This window comes from Pinus tabuliformis, chromosome 6, assembly GCF_031772625.1.
Source record: "Pinus tabuliformis cultivar Carrire ecotype Pingquan chromosome 6, CPIR1, whole genome shotgun sequence".
NCBI classification, from domain to species: domain Eukaryota; kingdom Viridiplantae; phylum Streptophyta; class Pinopsida; order Pinales; family Pinaceae; genus Pinus; species Pinus tabuliformis.
Genome location: NC_142292.1, coordinates 1,751,176,783 through 1,751,197,418, shown reverse-complemented (window position 1 = coordinate 1,751,197,418; position 20,636 = coordinate 1,751,176,783).

The window sequence follows — 20,636 nt, the reverse complement described above, 5'->3', positions numbered from 1 at the left end:
GCTTGGGCATTGTCTTCACCTCAGCTCTGATACCATGTTAAGATTAGGTATGTTCTATGCTAGAGCAATTTATTAAAATTTTCGCAGTTAGCAATCACATCAGCATTACGATAAACTGCAGATAGAACATAAATATAAAACGTAGAAGACAAGCCAAGACAAGAGGACACAAGATGTGGCGCGAGCCAGGGACAAACCCCACAACGTGTGGGGAAACCCTTTGATCAAATCTTCTTTTATCTTCAAAATTCAACAGAGAGAGAGAGAGTACATTTACAACAGAAGTCAACACTTTGACTTTATCTAGATCTAAGCATGGATCATCTCCTATAATGATGAGATCAGTTGAAGACATTTTGCTTCAACTGATACCTATCATCATGCTACATCTGGTTCTCTAGTTGCACCACTGTATACTACATCATGCGGCTGTCCATGTCCATGATCTTGCTCAAACTAATGTGCATCATGATCATGCTGCTTCCCCTGCTAATGTATCATTGTGTTTCCCATGCACATAATCTCATAGTGCTGCCCATGCTAATGTATCATTGTGCTGCTCATGCACATGATTTCATCTTGCTTCCCATCATGCTGCTGCCCATGCTCCATGTATTCGTTTCACAACCCATCTACAATATATCATGTTGCTGCCCAAGACTGCATTATATATATGTGCCCAGATCACACAACGTTCTTATCTCTATGCCACCGGTTTATATGCTTAAGCAATATCACTTTCTGAACACAGTATATAATCCCTGTTGACAGCGTTCCATTATATATATGACTGTCTACTACAACATATGTCTATAACATCGTATGTATATTTCCATGACTGTGTATATCCATGACATTTCTTTGATGTCTCCATGACCTGCATCATATAGAGTCTCCATACACTGCTAACTGTCTCCATGAATAAGTCTTCATGAAACTATGTGACTAGATTCTCTATTCCTGGATCTATGTTGCCAGATCCACATACATCGAGAGTGTCAACAATTTGCTACGTGCCATGACTGCACCATACCCTTCTACGCTGCGAAATCCACATACATTGAGAGTGTCAGCAGTTTCTGCGTGCCATGACTGTACCATGCCCTACTGTGGATTCCTTTACCTTGACAACAGCTTTGTTACTTACTGCGGCTTCATTATCATGACCCTGTGCTCTGCGTATGAACAGCGTATATGTGTTAATGTATATGAACAATGTATTAATCTTTCAACCCTTGCCAAGTGTGTAAGCCAGAGCCGAACCCGCGACTCCTGCTCCCACGATGATAACATCCGTTCCTCCAGCAGCTTCGATGGCAATGCCATTGTCATCTGTTGACTTTTCGAAACTTATGCTCTGTATTCCCCGTAATCCGTTGGATCTGTGCTTCCACCTGCTCAAAACTATATAATACGACAACAATACAGAAACAAAGCCAATGGCTACCGCAATCGCCACCGTATGATTCTCCATTGTAGACCACGATATCAGTCGATGCGCTAGTTGAGGCGTATAGATTGCCATGGCGGTGTACCGATTCCTGCAATTAATGACCTGACCTGAATATGTCGTAAGGCAGCGGAGGGCTACTCACGAGTGACGTGGCCAGAGCGTTTACGGTTTTGAGGTTTGCCACGTTTGCAATGGGTTCTGCGTTCGGATGGGTATGAGCAATCCAAATACGAATATAGAAACCCGGCCCAACGTTCAGTTAGTTGGAATTGGAATCATCCTGCGGTAGCTGCCCTTGTTGCAATCGGTAGATATGAGTTCATTGGTCAAGAATGTGTACATTTAATTCACGAGTCTTTTGGGCATCACTTTGAGGGTAACTCATTGACTGTGATTAGAGCTTTATTTGCAGCTAGGGCTTCTTCTAGGCCAGCACATTCTTTTGGTTTTCTCCTCCTCCAAAAACCCAAGACGTGGAGAGGAGATCACCTCAAGAATGTGTCTCAATGACATCAAATCCTCTTATATTTATACTAATGTGAAGATGATGAATAGACATGACGTTTGGGCTTCTAGAGCCTACATAAGAGCTGGTCGGCTTGATAATAATTATATAAACAAAATAAATTCATATCTCCATAAATACTTATCGGAATCGGATGATCTTTGGATCAATCCTACACCTCTCGACGAGAGGGATCCAATAAAAATATCAGATGCCATAAATAAGTTGTCCCACATGGAGTTTGGCCCTAGTTTCCAATTTAACACTCCCTCTCAACTAGGGAGAACTCCATCTGCTGATCCATGTGTACGACTATACTATCCCTGCCATTAGTGCCCTGCACTACTCTGCCTAGCTCTGCTGGCTCTACTCAGCTCTGCTGGCTTTGCTCTGCTCTGCTAAGCTCTGCTGGCTCGGCTCTGCTCTGCTCAGCACTGCTGGCTCTGCTCTGCTCAGCGCTGCTGGCTCTGCTCTGCTCATCTCCGCTGAACTATGAAGAAGAAGAATTGATCGAGAATGAGTCATATCATTCTCCACTGACCTGAAGTCAGTCTCAGAGTGCATACCACTAGTCCCAGACCAGTCTCAACTGACCCAAAGTCAGCTTCATATTAAGTACCACTCCTACCACTGGTCCCAGACCAGTATCGCAGTCTCAGAGAGTGTACCACTGGTCCCAGAGCAGTCTCAACCGACCCGAAGTCAGCATCATAGTATGTACCACTCTCACTGGTCCTAGACCAGTACTGCACTGACACGAAGTCAGTCTCGGAGCATCTACCATTGGTCCCAGACCAGTCTCAGCCGACCCGAAGTTAGCGTCATAGCATGTACAACTCCTACCACTGGTCCCAGACCAGTATCATTGATCCCAGATCAATGGAGGACATCCTAGCGTAGGGAGTACGGTAGATACAACGATGCGTCCATCGGTATTACTATGGTCCCTAACTTCATTTCCCTGCTCATTGATCAGATGAGAGGTACTTCCCATGAGTCCCAGACTGCATGGATAGGAAGCCTCGACAAGAGAAATTAATCAATCCTGTCCTCACAGGAGAACACATCAATCCTGCTACAATCACCATGGAGAACACATCAATCCAGGCTGCCATGGAGAACACATCAATCCAGGCCTCACAGGAGAACACATCAATCCTGCTACAATCGCCATGGAGAAAACATCAATCCAGGCCTCACAGGAGAACTAATCATCCTGCTACACAAGAGAGCGAATCATCTTGTCCCACAAGAGAGCGAATCATCTTGTTTCAGTGCGCACCACTAAGGGAGGGTGAGTCACCCTGTGGTCGTATGTTGCTCCAATAGAACTGCAAGCCCCCAAAGCTCCTAGAGCTCAATGTATGCAGCATGCAGGACCCTTTTACAAAGGTCTCTCGATGACTCCAAGTCATTCGGGAAAATCACAAATTTGATCTTTCCTCAGGGCTCTGTCCTGTACATCATCTCAGTGTGATGGAGCCTCCTTGATCATCGACTTACCATATCCCAGATAAGGCAGTAATTGATGTCTATCTGCTGGAGCAATTGTCAAATACGAGATTCCTCAATAATCGAATCCCATCTCTGGTTGTCATAGAGATTCACAGTGGTAGTCATCATGTGTACAAACATCTCACTGAAGAGCTTCAGCAACCAGACTGCCTCACAAAAGGCCATACTATCAGCAATGTATTCTGCCTTGGTGGTGTTCAGAGTCACCGAATTCTGCTTCCTGCTCATCCAGGATATCAAGGCAGATTCCAAATAGCACTGAGAAGTGCTCTAGTGATCCTCCATACTTCCTACCCACTCATCATTCGAATAATCATGTGGTTTCATATTTTCGGCAGTGTATCTCAATTCATGAGAGATTGTGCCCTGAAGATATCTTAGAAGATTCTTGGCACCAATCAAGTGAGGCTCAACCAAATATGAGCTCACCATGCTAACTGCAACACAGATGTTCGGACGGAGGTTCTCCAAGAACATTAACGTGAATGAGTTTATGAAACTCAGATGCATTTCCCAAATCTGGTCCGACATCATTACCATATAACTTCTGAAAGTTAAGATCCTCGAGGCAGTCACAAGCTTGAATCCAACTTCCTCTGTCTCCTATAAATGAGAGGGTCGGCACCTGTCAGACATAGGTGCCGGTACGAGAGGTTTATTATCCACAACCTTCGAGTAATGGTTTGGGTCGGTTTCACTCCTAGTGAATCTCAGCTGCATTAGACAGCTATCAATCCTCTCATATTATGCCTGAGGTGTTTTTCTTCAAGCCATAGAGGGCTTTCTTCCATCTGTATACATGAGATTCCTTGATCATGATTCTCAAACTCCTCGGGTTGTTCCAAACCTGTGAACCTGCTGCATGAGGGGAATGGTACCCTTATAATATTTTCCTTTGGTACATTTCAGACATGTACCTTCATGCTTCCTTTTGAATTCAGGCATCCTAGTCACCATTTGACTCACAGACCTCTAGAGCTGAGTCAATGGACATGGTCCTCAGTGGACTTCCTGCAACTTGATACAACCCTGAACTCAAAAACATCTTTAAAAGATATATTTTCAAACACGTACCTTTCCATCGATAAGTGCCACCCTGCAACCTTTGACTTCCATTTCCAAGATGGGCATCAGGTTCGATCAGGTACATAAAAGAGATTTTGGGGTTCCTTGCTTTCGTGGAAGAGTCGACCATTTCCTTGATGACCTGCATTACCAGTCATTCTTTTGATCATTGAAGATGTCACAGGAGTTATCTTCATCAAGAGATGTGTCTCTGCCATTCGGACACTCCTTCGCATAACGACCGAACTTATTTCAACAAGGCATCCACCTTTCCTTCCACCCTTAGATCCGAACTTCCCAATGAAGTGATCTTAAGATGGACCATCAAAATCTTCCGCTGCGCCATTCTGATAACATTCTTTGCTTTGAATTCACCCTCGGTGAATCATGAGGAATCCATTGATCCTTCTGTCTTGTCGCAACTGTCTTCGGTGATTGCTATTTCACTCTTGCTTGGGCATTGTCTTCACCTCAGCTCTGATACCATGTTAAGATTAGGTATGTTCTATGCTAGAGCAATTTATTAAAATTTTCACAGTTAGCAATCACATCAGCATTACGATAAACTGCAGATAGAACATAAATATAAAACGTAGAAGACAAGCCAAGACAAGAGGACACAAGATGTGGCGCGAGCCAGGGACAAACCCCACAACGTGTGGGGAAACCCTTTGATCAAATCTTCTTTTATCTTCAAAATTCAGCAGAGAGAGAGAGAGTACATTTACAACAGAAGTCAACACTTTGACTTTATCTAGATCTAAGCATGGATCATCTCCTATAACGATGATATCAGTTGAAGACATTTTGCTTCAACTGATACCTATCATCATGCTGCATCTGGTTCTCTAGTTGCACCACTGTATACTACATCATGCGGCTGTCCATGTCCATGATCTTGCTCAAACTAATGTGCATCATGATCATGCTGCTGCCCCTGCTAATGTATCATTGTGCTGCCCATGCACATAATCTCATAGTGCTGCCCATGCTAATGTATCATTGTGCTGCTCATGCACATGATTTCATCTGGCTTCCCATCATGCTGCTGCCCATGCTCCATGTATTCGTTTCACAACCCATCTACAATATATCATGTTGCTGCCCAAGACTGCATTATATATATGTGCCCAGATCACACAACGTTCTTATCTCTATGCCACCGGTTTATATGCTTAAGCAATATCACTTTCTGAACACAGTATATAATCTCTGTTGACAGCGTTCCATTATATATATGACTGTCTACTACAACATATGTCTATAACAGCGTATGTATATTTCCATGACTGTGTATATCCATGACAGTTCTTTGATGTCTCCATGACCTGCATCATATAGAGTCTCCATACACTACTAACTATCTCCATGAATAAGTCTTCATGAAACTATGTGACTAGATTCTCTATTCCTGGATCTATGTTGCCGGATCCACATACATCGAGAGTGTCAACAATTTGCTACGTGCCATGACTGCACCATACCCTTCTACGCTGCGAAATCCGCATACATTGAGAGTGTCAATGATTTCTGTGTGCCATGACTGCACCATGCCCTACTGTGGATTCCTTTACCTTGACAACAGCTTTGTTACTTACTGCGGCTTCATTATCATGACCCTGTGCTCTGCGTATGAACAACGTATATGTGTCAACGTATATGAACAACATATTAATCTTTCAACCCTTGCCAAGTGTGTAAGCCAGAGCCGAACCCGTGACTCCTGCTCCCACGATGATAACGTCCGTTCCTCCAGCAGCTTCGATGGCAATGCCATTCACATCTGTTGAATTTTCGAAACTTATGCTCTGTATTCCCCGTAATCCGTTGGATCTGTGCTTCCACCTGCTCAAAACTATATAATACGACAACAATACAGAAACAAAGCCAATGGCTACCGCAATCGCCACCTTATGATTCTCCATTGTAGACCACGATATCAGTCGATGTGCTGGTTGAGGCGTATAGATTGCCATGGCAGTGTACCGATTCCTGCAATTAATGACCTGACCTGAATATGTCGTAAGGCAGCGGAGGGCTACTCACGAGTGACGTGGCCAGAGCATTTACGGTTTTGAGGTTTGCCACGTTTGCAATGTGTTCTGCGTTCGGATGGGTATGAGCAATCCAAATACGAATATAGAAACCCGACCCAATGTTCAGTTAGTTGGAATTGGAATCATCCTGCGGTAGCTGCCCTTGTTGCAATCGGTAGATATGAGTTCATTGGTCAAGAATGTGTACATTTCATTCACGAGTCTTTTGGGCATTACTTTGAGGGTAACTCATTGACTGTGATTAGAGCTTTATCTGCAGCTAGGGCTTCTTCTAGGCCAGCACATTCTTTTGGTTTTCTCCTCCTCCAAAAACCCAAGACGTGGAGAGGAGATCACCTCAAGAATGTGTCTCAATGACATCAAATCCTCTTATATTTATACTAATGTGAAGATGATGAATAGACATGACGTTTGGGCTTCTAGAGCCTACATAAGAGCTGGTCGGCTTGATAATAATTATATAAACAAAACAAATTCATATCTCCATAAATACTTATCGGAATCGGATGATCTTTGGATAAATCCTACACCTCTCGACGAGAGGGATCCAATAAAAATATCAGTTGCCATAAATAAGTTGTACCACATGGAGTTTGGCCCTAGTTGCCAATTTAACAGGGATACCTCATTCCATGTATGTGAGTATATCGTAGCTCGTCCACATACCTTCAGGTATATAGGGCAGTGTTACAGTACGTAAAGTATATGGGAATTCTCTACTGTGCGGATTTGCATTAGATAGCGCTTATACGGATTGGGCCTCCACGTATTTTTGGGTATATATGGGAGGAAAACACTAGGTTTCTATCCATCCTTAGGTAATCGAGTCGACCACCTTGTACACTGTGATACACCAAACACAACATTCAGGGAGATTGCCTGCCCATACTTCTTGGTTCGCCAAGAGGTATTCTGTAGTTCACAGTTACTTGGTAATCCTTTTGCCTAGAACATCCCTCTTTTGTTTTGTTTTGCTACTTTGATTAAAATTAAATTAATTGACCACAGATAACATCCTCCATGCTCGCTCCTTAGTTGATCTTAGGTTGAGACATATGGTGACAAATCTGGATTCCACCGATCAAGGAATTCCTTTTGATGGGAATTCCTTTTCCTTCTTTCAGAAATATTGGTGCTCCTTATATGGCTACATTGTCCCTTCCAAGATTTACCATTGGCTTGCCAGTATTGTTGTTTTCAACCTCCTTGGTTCAAAATGTCGTGATTTTTCCGCAATCGGGTACACCTCCAACTGGACAAAATCAACCTCCAGTTGATCCTAAAGTTGACCCTTTGCCTTCTTCCTCGGTTGTTTCTTCCTCCCTTTCTTCCTCTTCACCTGGTGAAAGTATTGGTACTAATAACTAGGTGGCTAAGAAGAAGAAGAAAGGGAAGAAGAAGAAGAAGGGAATTCAGCAGAGGGGCAACTAAGCAACCACTGCTTTGAATGCAAAATCTAATGAGAAACCGTCCATCAAGCCTGACAAAGTTTGATATCCATGCAAACTTCGTACAAGAAACCATCTTCTTCGAAATTGTCTTGATATTCCTCAGATCTTAGGAGAATGGTCTTCTCGTTCACATCATCATGTGTCATCAACTCTTGGAGATCATGTTGGTGACACACCATCAACTAGTGGTAGTAAAGTTCATGGAAATAAGGGTAAAGTTAAGTTTCCCTGTAGGTTATGTGATGGGAATCACCCCATTCACCTTTGTCCCTATCTAGATGAAGCCAAAAAAGTGTTGGATTACTGTCTCACTTCACCGCAGCGACTTCCATCTGGTTACAGGAAACTATCCCTAAATCCTTCACTATTTGATGAATTGACTAACTCAAATCAACTGTCGGTCAAACCCAATCTCTCTGAAAGTGAATCCTATGAGTCTATACCTGACCCAAATCAACAGTTCGAGGTGATAGTTGATCCGTTTTCACCTTCAGTTAATCGTACCTTTCCCGAAGAGAGTGAATATGATACCACTCAAGTTCTTTTTGTTTCTTCAGATTCTAATGAGCTTGGGGGAAATCCTCCTATTCCATCAAGATAGGAGGAAAATCCTCCCGCTCTCGTAACTCAAGGGGTTAATTCTCCTGTTTCTACGATACCCCCTCCAAGTAGTCTGGTCACTTCCTTTGATTGGAATTGACTGGCTGGATTCCGTCTTCCTTCTTATGTGCCTTTACAGATCATAGTACAAGTTTGTAATATGATTGTATCTAGCACTATTATAGATGAAGGTGCATCAGTGAGCATCGTTTCCTCAACTGCTTGGCAAGCGCTCGGTTCGTCACCGCTTGTGCCAGTTACCTAGAATCTATTGGCTTTTAACAGAGGAACCAGTCAACCATTAGGGATCCTCCCTTAGGTACCTATTACTTTGGTAGGACAAATCGTATATTTGAATGTGATGGTAGTCCTAGGCCCTTCATATTACAATTTACTTCTAGGGCACGACTATGTTTATAACATGGGAGCTATTGTTTCCACACTCTTTCGAGTGATTTGTTTCCTACATGAAGGTAGAATTGTCACCATTGACCAAATTTCATTTCCCGGTCCAAATATGGCTTCCAATCAACCATCTTCCCTAAATGGTCCTTTTGTACTAATGGTATCATCCCCGCCACCGGTTAATTATGTGGCAACTTGTTCCATACCTACATCAACTGACAATCAATTCAGTGATGTTGTACATCATGTACTAGGAGCATTGAAACTAGATCTCTCATTCATGACCTCTTATGAGTTGTGATCAAAGGAGTATGAGGATAGTTATTTCACTATGTCAACCTCATTAAAAAATGAAACAGATCCCTAAGGATAGTTCCTTGTCTTGTGTCAACCTCGTTAGAAAAAGAAACAAGGAATATGAGGATAGTTCTTTTACTGTGTCAACCTCATTAAAAAATGAAACAGGCTCGAGGAGAGTTCCTTGTCTTGTGTCAACCTCGTTAAAAAATGAAACCAAGGAATATGAGGATAGTTCTTTTACTGTGTCAACGTCATTAAAAAATGAAACAGACCTAGAGCAGAGTTCCTTTTATTGTGTCAAGATCTTTAAAAAATGAAACAAGGAATATGAGCAGAGTTCCTTGTCTTGTGTCAAGCTCATTAAAAAATGAAACAAGGTCCCCTGGAGCAAAGTTCGAATTTGATTCCTTGATTGGATCTCGTAAAATCCCAGTCAAGTCTTTCACTTAATCTCGCATATGAACCTTCATTCCATCCACCTGATAGCCACGAGTAGTCTACTTAGGTGAATGTAACGAAGCTTAGGGGGCATACACCTAATGGTAAAGTTAAGTTTCCTTGTAGGTTATGTGAAGGGAATCACCCCATTTACCTTTTGTTGACATAAATTGTCATTGATGTCAATATGGCAATATTCTAGGAGCCAGAGGAGGCAAAACAGAGCTATCAGAGCTACATGAGGAGTATTGCAGAATATAAAAGCAGAGCATATTGGAGGAGCAAAGCAGAGCTATCGGAGGAGAAAAGCAAAGCTATTAGAGCTACAGGAGGAGGCATATCAGGAGTATCGGGGGTAATATATGCCATAGAAGAACTATCAGAATCCAAAGGAAAACCGATCGGGGGAGCATATGCGGAAGAGTTAAAAGAGGCGGAGTAGTATATAATATATATATGCACAATATACACTATCAGAGGCAAAAACATATATATATGCAATATACACTATCGGAGGCAGAAAACATATATATATATATATATATATATATATATATATATATATATATATATATATATATATACGGAATACACTATCGGAGGCGGAAAGTATATATATATATATCGGAGAAGTTATAATCGGCGGGTTCTACTATGTGCCACTACCCGAAACCCTCGACTGCGATATCCATGTGCGATATATATATATATATATATATATATATATATATATATAGTGTTCTGAAGCATGTTTTTCAATGTATTTAATATATTCTGGCTCTAAGCCTTGCCGCATTAAAACTTGCGAATTATAACACACACACACTCTCACACACACACACACACACATATATATATATATATATTATATAACTACGATACGTTGCGGACTTGTTGCAACATTATGAAAGGCTCTATTGTTATATTGCCTCCGCCCATCGGAACTCGCATATCGCAATACACAAAGGGTTGTCGCCCATGAAAGCATTGATTGCGATATATGTTGTAGACCCGATGCAACATTACAGTTTGAATTAATGCTATATCGCGTCTGCCATGTCAGAAGTGATCCATTGCAAGTTATAAAGGGATGGAGCTATAAACTATGATTGCGATTACACATGGACCCGAACAGGTTATCAATTGCTGCTTAATATCATATCGCATCCGCAGGAGAATTGGCCATCGGCCATCAACAATGTCATGAGCTCGACTTATAAAAGACTTCCGGAAGCCACGATAGCTGATTGCGATAATGTTGTGGAGGAGCAGACCTGATGCAGTTATAGATTCAGGTGTAATGATTTTGAAGTCCTCCCTTAAGCATTTCAGTCGGGTTTTTCCATATATTCCTATGTATTTCAATATTTGTATTGCCTAGGGTTTTTTTAGGCCAAAAGATTATAATAACGGTTCTGATAGTTTAGTGGGCCTAAACGATGGCGATTGCGATTGCGATGGTGACGTGGCAGGTGGGGCCTCTTGATTGGCACAGTCTCTCCATAAAACAATAAAGTCCTGTGTATGCCTATTATTATTGAAAAAGGGGATTTGTTACAGTTTTTTAATATGCAACATGTCTTCTCTGTGTATTTCGGTCCTCTCTTATGAATTTACGTGTCCCTGAAGTGTTGGTGAACTCGAAGAGATAGAGGAAGCCGAAAGCCGGGAAGCTGAAGGACAAGCTAGCGCAGAGGAAGCCAAAGTGACATGAAGAATCAGGAACTCGAAGAGGCAAGCAAGCACAGAGGAAGCTGAAGCGAGCGTTGAGGAAGCTGAAGAGCCAGTGGAAAGTGGAAACCAACAGTTAGAGGCATCAGGAATACATAATACAAGAAAAACAAAAAAAGGGGTGTGCATGTGTGAATAATCAGAGTGAGAGGAAGCCGAAGTTCAGGCAGAGGCAGAAGAAGCAGGAGAACAGGAGTGAAGCATAAGCTCAGCAGGCTTGGGAGCAGAGAACTACAACAAAACAGTTTATAACATTTTATAATAAAGGGTTGGAGCCCGCGGGGTTGGAGCCTCAGAACTGAAAGGATTGGAGTCCTTGGGAGTTGGTGCTCCTAAGTCCGGGACTGTTGCCTTGGCAAAACAGAGTTGGTGCTCTGGAGGTTGGGGCCTCACAAAATTCCAAGTTGGTTCTTGGAAACTGATTGCAACCATTTATATATTGTATCTATTTCATTGCACAAATTATATTAATACAAGCGTTTATTCCAGCTATCTATTTCTATGTTCCATATATAAATGTTTTTGGTGATAAAAAGAACAATTGAAAAGAAATATTGATTCAGCCCCCCTCTTAGCATTTCCAACAATTGGTATCAGAGCGGGCTTCTTCATATTAGCCTAACAGCTTGAAGAAGGATTCGTAGTCATGATGAGAAATAACGAAGCGTTAGGAAGACCTCCTCTATTCGACGACACCAATTTTGGATTCTCGAAAAAGAGAATGACCAACTACTTAATGTCCCTTGGACCTGAAGTCTAGCATTCGGCTCTAAATGAGTACCCAATTCCTTCCACACTTCCAATAGATCAAGATGAGAGGAAATCCTACATTCCAAATGCAAAAGCCTTGAACTCCATCACTAGTGGAATCACCGATTCCAAGTTTACAAAAGTAATTAATTGTAACTCTGCCAAAGAAATGTGGGATAAGCTAATTAGATTATATGATGGGGACTCAAAAGTCAAGAAGGCAAAGCTTCAAACTCATAGAAGGAAATTTGAAAGTCTGAAAATGGATGATGAAGAAGATATTGCATCATACTTTCTTCGAGTAGTTGAAGTGGTCAACTCTCTTAAAGGATTGGACGAAAACATTGAAGAAAGTACCATTGTTCAAAAGGTCTTAAGATCTCTTCCAGACAGATTTGACTTCAAAATAAGCGCCATAGAAGAAATAAAGGATCTAGATACTCTCAAGATGGATGAATTCCATGGAATCCTCACTGCCTATGAGATGAGAAAAGGTGGCCCAAGCTCCAAAGATGCAACATTCAAGACTTCAAAATCAAAGAAGGGGAAAGAAAGGAATGACAGTAGTGATGACTCTGATGTGGAATCCGAATTGGCGCAATTTGTACGAAAGCTGAAGAAAGGATCTAAGCTAAAAGGTAAGTACCCTATTATCTGTTTCAAATATGGAAAAATAGGTCATTATGCTGCAAAATGTCCTCATAAACATGATAGTGATGATGAAGGAAATTATAAAAGAATGGTATACAAAAAGAAAGGGATCAATAAGAAGAACCCATTCTCTAAGCAAGATGAGTCTGATGAAGATGAATTTGTAGTCATCAAAAAGAAATCAGATGAAGAAAGTGACTATGTTGAAAGCTAAGAAAAATTATTCATGGCATTCACAAATGATGATGACTCAGGGCTAGAAGGAAATGAAACACCATCAAGCCAGACATTGCATGGCTCGCAAGAATGAAACACCAAAACTAAAGGATCAAATAAACAAACCATATGGCCCCAAAAGGCAGGGACAAATCAAGACCTACAATTTGTTTGATCCCTTGACCAAATTTGATCTGATTTTCTCATTATGCTACAATAATGGACACTATGAACAAAATTTCCCACTCAAAATAGGAAAAGCAAGAAGTGAGAATCCCAATGCAGATAAATGTGGCCTGGCTCTATATGCTCAAAATAATGAAAATCATTGGTTCGTGGATAGTGGGTGCTCCAGACACATGACAGGGGACAAAAGGAAGTTTGTCTCATTGAGCAAAAAGGAAGGAAATATATCCTTTGGAAGTGGATCTGCTAGAATTGCTGGAAAAGGAACTATTACTCTTATCAATGGAAAAGGAAAAGCTCAAAATGCTCTGCTAGTAAACAGGCTCAAACACAACCTCCTGAGTGTTAGCCAACTTTTTGATCAAGGACATAATGTTGCCTTTAGCACCAAAGACTGTGAAATAAGGAACTCTTCCTCAGGGGAACTTGGGGCGAAAGGGGTTAGAACACCAGACAACATTTACATTCTAAACAAGATTCAAGAAGATAAATGCTACTTAAGTCAAATAGATGAAAGTTGGTTGTGGCACAAGCGACTTGGACATACAAGCTTCGAGAACTTGATCAATATCAACAAGATTAAAGCTGTACGAGACATCCCAAAGTTATTCAAACCAAATCAAGGAATATGTGGTCCCTGTCAACAAGGAAAGCAAACTAGAACCAGCCACAAGACCAAGGAGTTCTCTACATCAAAGCCTTTGGAGATCATCCCTGCTGATTTATGTGGACCAACTAGAAATCCGATACTCCAAGGAGAAAGGTACTTTATTTTATTTATTGATGACTATACTAGAATGATGTGGATATATTTTGTAAAATATAAATCTGAAGCATTTGAGTGTTTTAAGAATCTTAAAGCTCTTGTAGAAAATGAAAAGGACTCAAAGATTAAGTGCCTCAGAACAGATAGAGGGGGAGAATTAACATCAAAAGAATTTAATGAGTTCTGTAAAATACATGGAATTAAAAGAAAATTCTTTGCTGCCAGAGCACCCCAGCAAAATGGGGTAGTTGAAAGAAGAAACCCAACAGTTCAAGAAATGGCAAGAACAATGTTATTAACAGCAAATTTGTAGCCAAAATTATAAAGAGAAGCAGTTGGGACAACTGTCTATACCTTGAATCGAACTCAATTAAGACCAAATTATGAAAAAACTCCTTATGAACTATGGAAAGGAAGACCTGCTTCAGTAAAGTACTTCAAGATCTTTGGAAGCAAGTGCTTCATAAAAATCAATGATGGCTCACCAGGAAAGTTTGATTCTCGGTTTGATGAAGGGATCTTCCTTGGATACTCTACACGGAGCAAATCCCACAAGTGCTACAATAATCGACTAAGGAAAATAGTGGAAAGCATTGATGAAGACCTTCCAGAAAAATGAATTGAAGAACACGAAGTTGATCCTATCATTGAAGACGAAGAACCTGGAAAGGAAGAAATAGATCAAGAAGAAGCCAAGGAAAAAGAACCACCTCAAACCCCTTCAAAGATGAAGTTTCTACAAAAATATCACCCAGAAGAGAAGATTATTGGCAATAGAGATGAAGGAATGCAAACCCGAAGAAGGATGATAAGTAAACCAAAGAAAAATGATATCGCTCTTCTATCCATGATAGAACCAAAAACATATACTCAAGCAAGTAAGGATCCTCATTGGGTAAAATCCATGGAAGAAGAAATGTCCCAAATTGAGAAGAATGAGACATGGGAGCTGGTACCTCATCCAAAGGACAAAAACATAATAGGAGCCAAGTGGGTATTAAAAAAAAATGAATGAAGATGGACAAATCATCAAAAACAAGGCAAGGCTTCTTTGTAAAGGCTATTCAAAAATTGAAGGAATTGACTTTGAAGAAACATTTGCACCAGTAGCTTGTGTGGAAGCTGTCAGGATGTTCTTGGCATTTGCTTGCTCAAAAGGATTCAAAATCTATCAAATGGATGTAAAATCAACATTCTTGAATGGGGAACTCAAGGAAGAAGTCTACATGGAGCAACCAAAAGGGTTTGATCTAACAGAAGGAAAAGACTTAGTCTGTAAGTTGAAAAAGGCATTATATGGGTTGAAACAAGCTCTTAGAGCTTGGTATGCAATATTGGATCACTATCTAAAACAACAAGGCTTCAAGAAGGGAGTGGCAGGAAGTAATCTCTACATAAAGATGGATGAGGGTAAGCTACTAGTCACACTTGTTTATGTTGATGATCTAATTTTTGCTAGCAATAACGATGAGATGAGCCATGAATTTTCTCAAAACATGTCAAAAGAGTTTGAGATGTCGATGATAGGAGAGTTATCTCACTTCCTTGGACTATAAGTATGTCAAACCAGAGCAGGATTGTTTATATCTCAAGCCAAATATCTTAAAGACATGCTTAAAAGATATGGAATGGAAGACTGTGCACCCATGAGCACACCTATGACCACAAATTGCAAATTGAGAAAAAATGATGACTCCCCTTCAGTAGATGCAACTCATTACAGGTCAATAATTGGAGCCCTTCTGTACTTAACTACTACGAGACCCAATATTATGCAGGCAGTAGGAATGGTGGGAAGATTTCAATCAGCTCCTAAACAATCCCATTTGTTAACTATAAAAAGAATTCTCAGATACCTGAAAGGAACTCCTGATTTTGGTCTTTGGTACCCTAAGAGCTCAACTCTTACTGTAACTGCATACAGTGATGTTGATTGGGCTGGAAGTGTAGATGATTGAAAAAGTACTAGTGGAAATGCATTCTTCCTGGGAGACTATTTAGTATCTTGGCTCAACAAAAAACAAACATCCATATCATTATCCACAGCCAAAACCGAGTATATAGCTGCAACAGACTGTTGTACTCAAATACTATGGATGAAGGAAGCTCTAAAAGGTGTCAACATAGGTACAGATCAACAAATTACCATCTATTGTGATAACACAAGTGTTATCAGTCTTAGCAAAAATCCAGTGATGCACTCAAAGACCAAACATATACCAATCAAGTATCACTTCCTTCATGAACAAGTAGTTGAACAGAACATCATCTTGGAATATATCAATACTAAGGAGCAGATAGATGATATCTTCACAAAACCTCTTCCTTGAGAAGCATTTGAACATCTTCGTCAAAATATGGGGGATATCTCTTTAGCATCACTTAAGTTGATTCATAAAGATGTTGCAGGACAGGGGGAGCAATTCTACAGGGGGAGCAGTTCGACAGGGGGAGTCCTTATGCCTTCCTTTGCCATTGATGTCAAAGGGGAAGAGAAGAATAATATTGCCATCAATAACAAAGGGGGAGATTGTTGATAGAGATTGTCATTGATGTCAATATGGCAATATTCTAGGAGCCAGAGGAGGCAAAACAGAGCTATCGGAGCTACATGAGGAGTATTACAGAATATAAAAGTAGAGCATATCAGAGGAGCAAAGCAGAGCTATCGGAGGAACAAAACAGAGCTATCGGAGCTACAAGAGGAGGCATGTCGGGAGTATCGGGGGTAATATATGCCATAGAAGAACTATCGGAATCCAAAGGAAGACCGATCGGAGGAGAAAATGTGGAAGAGTTAAAAGAGGCGGAGCAATATATAATATATATATGTGCAATATACACTATCGGAGGCGGAAAACATATCTATCTATCTATATATATATATATATATATATATATATATATATATATATATAGAGAGAGAGAGAGAGAGAGAGAGAGAGAGAGAGAGAGAGAGAGATATGCAATATACACTATCGGAGGTGGAAAACATATATATATTGGAATACACTATCGAAGGTGGAAAATATATATTTATATATATATATATCGGAATACACTATCGGAGGCGGAAAGTATATATATATCTATATATATCTATATATATATATATATATATATATATGGAGAAGTTATAATCGGTGGGTTCTACTATGTGCCACTACCTGAAACCCCCGACTGTGATATACATGTGCGATATATATATGTAAGTGTTCCGAAGCATGCTTTTCAGTGTATTTAATATATTCTGGCTCTAAGCCTTGCCACATTAAAACTTGCGAATTGTAACATATATATATATATATATATATATATATATTATAACTGCGATACGTTGCGGACCCGCTGCAACATTATGAAAGGCTCTATTGTTATATCGCATCCGCCCATCAGAACTCGCATATCGCAATACACAAAGGGTTGTCACCCCTGAAAGCATCGATTGTGATATATGTTGCGGACCCGATGAAACATTACAGTTTGACTTAATGCTATATCGCGTCTGCCATGTTGGAAGTGATCCATTGCAAGTTATAAAGGGATGGCACTATAAACTGCGATTGCAATTACACACGGACCCGAAGGGGTTATCAACTACTACTTAATATCATATCGCATCCACAGGAGAATCGGCCATCGGCCATTGGCAACGTCATGAGCTTGACTTATAAAATACTTTCGGAAGCCATGATTGCCGATTGTGATAATGTTGTGGAGGAGCGGACCTGATGCAGTTATAGATGCAGGTGTAATGATTTTGAAGTCCGCCCTTAAGTGTTTTGGTCGGGTTTTTCCATATATTCCTGTGTATTTCAATATTTGTATTGCCCAGGGTTTTTTTAGGCCAAAAGCTTATAATAACAGTTCTGATAGTTCAATGGGCCTGAATGATGGCGATTGCGATTGCGATGGTGACGTGGTAGGTGGGGCCTCCTGATTGGTACAGTCTCTCCGTAAAACAATAAAGTCCTGTGTATGCCTATTATTATTGAAAAAGGGGCTCTGTTACAATTTTTTAATATGCAACATGTTTTCTCTGTGTATTTCGGTCCTCTCTTATGAATTTACATGTCCCTGGAGTGTTGGTGAACTTGAAGAGACAGGTGAAGCTGAAAGCTGGGAAGCAGAAGGACAAGCCAGCGCAGATGAAGCCAAAGCGACATCAAGAATTGGGAAGCCGAAGAGGCAACCAAGTGCAGAGGAAGCTGAAGCGAGCATTGAGGAAGCGTAAGAGCCAACGGAAAGCGGAAACCAATAGTCAGAGGCATCAGGAATACATAAAATAGGAAAAACAAGGAAAGGGGTGTGTGTGTGTGAATAATCAGAGTGAGAGGAAGCTAAAGTTCAGGCAGAGGTAGGAGAAGCAGGAGAACAGGAGTGAAGCGTAAGCTCAGCAGGATTGGGAGCAGAGAACTGCAACAAAACAGTTTATAACATTTTATAATAAAGGGATTAGAGCCCACGGGGTTGGAGCCTCAGAACTGAAAGGATTGGAGTCCTTGGGAGTTGGTGCTCCTAAGTCTAGAACTGTTGCCTTGGCAAAACATAGTTGGTACTGTGGAGGTTGGAGCCTCACAAAAGTCCAAGTTGGTGCTTGGCAACTGATTGCAACCATTTATATATTGTATCTATTTCACTGCATAGATTATATTAATAAAAGCATTTATTCCAGCTATCTATTTATGTATTCCATATATAAATGTTTTTGGTGATAAAAAGAACAATTGAAAAGAAATACTGATTCACCCCCCCAGTATTTCCAACACCTTTGTCCCTATCTGGATGAAGCCAAATAGGTGTTGGATAACCGTCTTGCTTCACCACAACGACTTCCATCTGGTTACAGAAGACTTCCATCATGATGGGGGCATGTCAAGTAATCTCAAACATAGTTTTTCATTTTCATGTAAACTGAATCCAAGCATAGTTTTTCGTTTCAAGCTTGTGTAAACATGAAACTGAATCCAAGCATAGTTCCCTATGGTTCAAGCTTGTGTAAAAATGAACCCATTTCCATTTTAACCCTTGTGATTTCCATTCTATCAGCCTTTTCTATCAGATGAGCCTTGGTTGTTTCATTCCATCACCACCATCTCTTTGGCCGATCATACACTTTCACTTGGTTGTTTTACCTTTTTTTGAGGAACAGTTGCAATGAGTTGTCTTATTAGCTAGCCTCTTCACATAAATCAACATGTTTTGAGAAGTTCCAACATCACTAGAACCAGTTGCTACCCTAGACACCACTCATTCCTCAAAATGGAGTCCGCTTTAAGCTCTTTTCAAACTCTCTAAATATGAAAATATTATCGAGTGCTTGTCCTTTCCAGCTCGTTAAAGGATTGGAAACAATACCTCTCTTGTATTATTTTACACTTTTTCGGACTTGAGAGATTAATCTATGAAAAAGAACTTTTGGAGTTGTCTTTGCGTCCCTTTTCAAACTCTCTAAACATGAAAAGGACCGAGTTATCTTTGTTGTTAAACTCATTAAACACATCAAATAGCGACAAACTTGTCCATCTAGACAAGACTGAGTTTCACCTTCGCTAGACTCGTTAAAGCATCAAATAGCGATGGATTCACCTGAAGGGTGAAATTATACAACAAGCATATGTTATCCTCCTCAATCTTGATAAAAATAAAGAGGTACTGGTCAACAATGACTGGGGAAAATTGGAAAAAAGGGAAAACACTTTATGGTAGCAAGTCACTCTTGAACATGACACTTTCACCTCATCACTATGACTATGTGGGTTGGGTCATTTAGCTTGATGGTTATCACACCGTTGGTCTATCATACCATCCATTACTTTGTTTTGGGTCAATGGTACCAATTCATTTTAGTGTCACTGACTTGTTCAAGAGAAGTCATTCAGTTCAAACTTCATCCTGTGCAATACCATAAGCCTTCATTTTCATAACCACCATTCCTGAACCTTCTGTCGTCAGTCAATTTTCATCTCCAAAATCATTTACCTCGTTTCATGTCGTTGATGTGGGATACATCAAGGCCCTCCTGCAACGAGTCGCTTCTTGTCGACATCAACACATTATCCAAGAAGTTGACTTAGAAACACCCCTTTAGTACCTTGAGGCTTGCACACATCAATGGCAGGTTTCTTGCTTTCAGCGATAGGTTGACATCACTAGCCTTCAATCGAAAGACTTTTTATGGTGTTCGACATTAAATCATTTATTCACACCATGCGAAATGTATTGTAGTACCTTGAGGATAATTATCATTATCGGTGATTCCTCTCGCGTCTGTTAACGACTTACATCATTGGTTGGTAATTAGACGATGTCTTTCCATATTCGACCTCAAATCATCTATTCACATGGTTAGAATTATACTTGAGCAAACGATTGAACGAGATTGAAGACCTCGGATCTAGTTTCATCCCTCCGGGCTGCAATATTTTTAGGAGTACTAAATCAAATGTACAATGGCCTTACATTCATGGTCATCCATTCATGGGTCTATATTTGTAAATGACTATATTTGTACATGTAATGAAAGTTTATAAGTTGAGAATGGGTA